We start from the raw sequence: 6,000 nt of genomic DNA, 5'->3' as shown, positions 1-6,000 counted from the left end.
AGAACTGTTTGGAGGACATAACTGAGAGTCCTTCACCTGTAACTCTGCAGTGCCATATAAAGATCCTCTTCTTGGAGATTCTGATGGCAAATAATTACTTTTTTCCTTTCTAAATTGCAGTTTAAGGATTCCCCCAGCTTCTGCACCTGACAATTGAGGGGAATGATCTAAATTCTAATATCAAATTACAGAAAAGTAATAGACATAAAGCCACCTTAATGTATGATGAGTATAATGTTTAGCACATACCCAAGAAATATTCTTAGCACTGTTAGATCAAACATAATAAAAGTGTCTTCATTAAGTTATGGAGTACTGAAATCACAGCAATTCAGCATCTTGTCATTGTAACAGAGAACAAGAGATACTGAGGTATTAGCCCTGATCTTCCAATCATGTCCAAAGCTGTATCAATTATTGTTGAGGCTTTTTGCCTGCATGCTTTTTTAATATATCTATTTATTTTTTCCCATAAAACACAGATGTTTGCCCTGTATTGTATTCATATGAACAGACCAGCCAAATAAGCATTCAGCTGCTGCGTGCATGTAAGTAAAATCATTTTGCATGTAAGGAAAGGAGAAAACAGGCCCATAACCAAGGAAACTGTCAGCTGAATTATCAGGAAAAAAAAAAAGGGTGTGTGTGAACATGCATTCCCTGATAGATGCCTGATCTCTGATGTTGGCCCTTTAGCGTGAGATTGATGTGGAACAGTTTTCAGTTTTGACATCATGTTGGACTCATCAGAGATGTTGCCATCTTTGCAAGGAGAGAAAGCGGGTGTCTGGCTCAGCAGGCAGCAAAGCAAAGCAGCAGAGACTTGAGGAGGTCCGTTATGTCTTTCTTACAGTACAGCCATTTGGGATTTCTCTGTGCAAGACCTTCTACTGATCGTACGGTGCCTTTGCCCTCAAATGCCTCTGTGCCACGTTTACTCTTCTTGGTTGTTTGTGGGTCCAGCTCCAAATGGTATTCATTTGCCTTTAATTTCAAGGGTGTTTTGAGAGGTGCAGGGATCCCTCAAACACTTGAGGAATACTCATGAGGGTGGGTGGATGATTACACGGGCTCTGTGCACACAGTGGGGTGAAGCAGAGCAAAAGTCTGTGGGACATGTAGCGTGGGGATATAAGCAGCAGAGTTTAATTTTGAACTAATTTTAAAATAATGGAATTTGATTTTCTCTGCTCCTAATTCTGCCTAGGTGAACAACAGAATCAAATTCCTTCAGACCGAGCACACTGCAACCCCAAATATTTAAATAGAGTTGAAGTGTCACTTAGGGCTGAGCCTGCCTATGTAAAGCTCCAGTGACCCTCAAGTGCCATGTAGGCGAAGTCTGGGCATCACTTACATGGGAACAGGAGAGAACAGAATCAAGGCCTTTGTGTTCAGTAATTTTGGCATACTAATGTATTCAGCTCTCAATCACCTAAGCATCAAAGCAATTAAGTATGGGGTTTCAGCAGTGCATCTTAATTGTGCAGCCTTCTCTGCAGAGCACAGATGATCAACCTCATATGGCAATGCAGAGCTTAGGACAGGGAAGTCCATTTCCCATTCATCTCCTGTATCCTGGTTAGGAGTTCTCCTTCCTTGCAGAGACAGCAGTTAGTGCTCAGGGACCTGTACCCTCGACCTGTTTCCCCTTCAGTGTCTTTGATCCCATTATTGGTACTGTCTGACCTTGAAACACCCTTTATTTTTTATTTTTAAGTAGATTAGGAAGAAAGCTTCTTGGAGAGCTTAAAAGACTGTATGCTAAAGATGATTTCTGGAACCTGATATGGATTACCATAGTTACTCTGTCTGAGCATGGCAGCTTTCCAACTCCTCTGCCAGGAATGATCTAAAAGCTTTTCTTTTATTGTGTCTTGAGGTGAGAGCCTGGCTTTAAAAAGCTTTCAGAATTCTAATTCTTCCCTCCAGTTTGTTGGCAGGGGGAGTCCAGCTCCGCTCCATCTGATGTCCGATATCGCTGATAACCTACAAACAACGCATTCAGGATCTCTGATTGTGCATGTCCAATCACTTAGTTAATTGAGAACACAGGGAGATGCAGCTCGTGGCATCCCCATTATCTCTGCAATCTCTTATTCCTCCAGCCTCTTTCCAGCATGCTGTTTAGGGTTTGTGGCACTCTCACTTCTTCAGGAACATGTGCATTTGCCGGGCCAGATCTCTAGTTAGCAAGAGCAGCAGAATGTAAAGGGCAGTCTCTTGAGTCTTGTTATCTTCTTATGCACAGTAATAGCACAGTCTGCATGCCATTCATGATTTTTATTTAATAGAGTTTCCTGGTGTGTATTTTAGGATTCATTTAAAAATACATCAGTGATGAGCAGGGTAGGAAGAAGAAACTGAGCCAAAAATTCTCTCTAAAACCAGACCAATAACTGTCTCCTCCTGCCTGCAGCTGACATTTAGGAGTATTCTTAAATCACTTTAAGTGATTTTTAAAAATCACTTCCAAAAAAAAAGGAGTCTGAGGGAGAGACTACGGGTGGATTGCCTGATGCCAGCATGAGTGGGGTGAAGAAATTGAGTCCCAAGTTAATGTTGAATTAATGTTGATAAGTGATTAGAGTGAAACGAAATGGCATACCGTGTGCGGAATATCTCAGCATTGCTTATGGTATACCCTTTTAATGATTAAAAAAAACAGGTTACTTTATATAACAATAATTTTTTCCTTGGGATTTTAACTGGGGCTCTTGTCAGTGTGGCATGGACTCTGGCATGGACCACCACGCTGACCACACCTGGGCAGGGAACACTTTTTCTATTTATGTCTCTATTTGGCAGATCCAAGATCTGCCAGGGAGCTTGTCAAGGTTGGGACAGACCTGTTTCTTCCGGTCTTATATTAATTCTTTACCCATGAGACTATTTTTTATCCTGCTGTACTGTCTGGAAATGATAAATTATTGCTGTAGATAACAAATACTTTCTTCTTCTTCTTCTTCCCCACTGGTTAGCCCTTGTTCATAGTGCTGTCCTTCCTGGCTTCAATAGTTGGGTTAAAGCCTGTGCGAAACCCCAGGTCATAGTGAAATGTCAGCACACAAAACCAGTCCAAAATGTCTGGATTGCTGATACAGACATGCTGCACGTTCATCCATCTCCCTCCTGAAATCAATAAGTGTTCTCAGCTCCCTGTACGAGGGGTCCCAGCAGAGCCTTCACTGTAAGTTTTCTTCTCTGCTCCGTGGTTTTGGCTGAATGTCCTGAGGTGCTGCTGCAGAGCAGGCTCATGGCATGGAATGCCAGGGCTGCTTCAGCCCCTCAGGACTGCCAAGCCCAGCACAGAAGATATTTTAAATGCCATGAATATTTAAAACAAACAAAAAACAAGCCCTAAAGCATCCTGCTTTTCCAAATTGTGAGAGTTCTGACCGAACGGAGATACAGGTAGTTTACTTAATTAAAATTAAACCTTCTTTTCCATTTTCCTTCTCTTCCTTTTCCAGCAGCACCCCACTTAATGCCTGTGGCAAGATTCATCACTTGGAGGCTGGTTTTTTATGAGATTTGACAAAGATCATTCAGAAGTCAATATTTTGCCAAAAGCTAAGTGATAAGTCTAGTGACTTGCATCTAATTACTCCTTTTCTTTTATGTCTTCTTCTTTTTCCCCTCCTCTTCTCATTGGGGCTTTGAGTTACTGACAGCAGAGCAAATGAGCTATGCTCGGGAGGTATGAATGCCTCAAGTTTGTACTGTGCTTTTCTCTCTGCCTCAGCTTCATTTTGCATGATTTCTGAATAACAGCAGGAGCACTGAGAAGCCGTCATGTCTTTATGTACAAAACATACAGCTCTCCACTGAATTCTTTGGGGTTTCCTTGTAACTTGATGAGATAGGCAACAGTGGTTCCAGCAGGACAAAATGAACTTGTTTAAAGGAGCAGAGTAGGGAATGGGCAAAGGAAATGAGCTTCCCACATACCTTTGGGCTCCTTCAAATAACATGAGCTGAACAAAAAGAGGTGGGTTTTGCTACAAAGATATCTTCATCTTTGTGAATGGACCTTACATAGTAACCAGCATAAAAATCCTCTCAGCAGCTGGATCCCTTCCTAAATATTATCATCCTTCAGCCCATAGAGTTATGGCTCTAGCTTTGTGCTAATGCACTTAAAGAGCAGATTTATCTGGGGTCCTAAATCAGCAGCTCATGTGCAGCAATGGCTGTGTGCTGCCAGGCACGTGCACAAATGACCCAAGTCACATTTGTTCCATTTTGGTAAAGTTTTTTTTGGAGCTTTTGCAAAGGAATTTATACTGAAGATTTTTGGTTTTGTTTGTCTGATTACCTGATGAGTGCTAGCGAGGCTTTGTAAGCAGGGCAGATGTGGAGGAGTACTGAGAGGAACCAGATACTGTGCACCTACTTTAGGCATCTGGTCCTACTGGTCACCTGTGAAACCTTTCTAAACAGAGCAAATTCAGATCAGTCTCCCTGGGAGTGAATGGTCCAGTGCTCACAGGGTAGTATGGAACATGCCTATACTGATTTCCGAGAGAAGGTTGTTATGAGCAAGTATTTGCTAAGACTCAAGCAGGCTAGTTAGTACACAATCATTTTGTGTTAAATAATTCAAAAGCTGTTGCAAAAGTAAATTAGTAAGTAGTCTAAACAACATGGGTTTATGGCAAACTTTATCAAAGAAACCTAATTTTTACTCTCTGATTATGTTACAAGTCTGGTTGACAAAAATGATTGTACAAATTTAGAGTATTTAGACTTTTGTGAGGTGTTTGACTTGGCACTGAATGGTGTGCTGATTAAACATTAGCACCATTCAGTAACATTAGAATATGCATTAAATGGATAACAACGTGCCTGACAGGGCTCAAGAAGTAGCTGTCGATTGGGAATCAGGGCTAAATGGACCTGTGGTTTTTGGGGCACATAAGGGTTAAGTACCAAAGCTCTCTGTTGTTTGTATCAATGGTCTGTAGCAAAACACAAGATGAAAAATATTTGCAAAGCACGAAGATAAGAGAATGGTACGCAGTGAAGGGGAAAGGAAACTGGCACTGGGGAAGGTGAACCTTTTGGTAAAGAGGACGAGGAATTCATCACGCTCTGTGTCGGTCTGTGCAAGGGCACGGCCCTGCAGCCTGGAGCACGGGGAGAGCTCATGGGATGAAGGGAGCAGTGATCCAAGAAGCCTCTGTGCATTGATCTTACCGTGATGACCTGACAAAGGGAATTTATGTGGCCTATAAGTATACAAACAAGGGACTACTGAGTAACAGGAAAACAGGTCATTTTACTTTTATTGCAGCATCGCTAAAACCGGGCCCCGAATAGCAAAATATTATGTTGAAACTTTGTAAGGGTATGAAAAAGTTGGCAAGTGGGTAGGAAAGAAAGGTGAAAGTTATTTGAGGGTATGAGGAAATATTTTACAAGAGGAGGCCTGAAAGGCTCAGTGTGTTTCACAAGCCAAAAAAATAGTCTGAGGTGATGTTTTTTGTGCATGAGTCTGTTTCTGGAAAGAAAATAACTGTCCTAAAAGAAGAGAAAAATGAAGGAAGAGTCCATACCTGAAAGGATATTATTAAATGTGGTGTGGGTTTCAGGTTTTTTGTGGCTTGTTTTATTTTAACTGGGTAGTCATTTTAGTCATTAGAGTAAATTATCAAGAAAAAAAAAAAAAAAAAGAGGATTCTTGCTTTTTGATGGCTCCAGAGTAAGTCTTGGTGCTTTTCTCTACTACTGACTTCCATGGGACTTGCAGCTCTGTTCGATTAACAATGGCTGGGTAAAATACAGTGGCCTGTTACAAGGTCAAACGAAGATCTAACGAGCCTTCCTGGTCTTCAGCTCGTTGGCGCTGTAACTGCACGTGAACACACAGATACGGAAAACGGTCTCTCCTGATTTCAAAAGGAAAAACTCTTACCAGTGTTATTAACTTCCTCGTGTGTGACAGTTGTTGCTCATACATTTTTAATGTTTTAATCTGGAAAGCTCATTGACATTTTG

The sequence above is a fragment of the Myiozetetes cayanensis genome, unplaced genomic scaffold (genome assembly GCF_022539395.1).
Source record: "Myiozetetes cayanensis isolate MyiCay16 unplaced genomic scaffold, myiCay2020 scf17, whole genome shotgun sequence".
NCBI classification, from domain to species: Eukaryota; Metazoa; Chordata; class Aves; order Passeriformes; family Tyrannidae; genus Myiozetetes; species Myiozetetes cayanensis.
Note: the sequence above shows the minus strand (reverse complement) of the source record.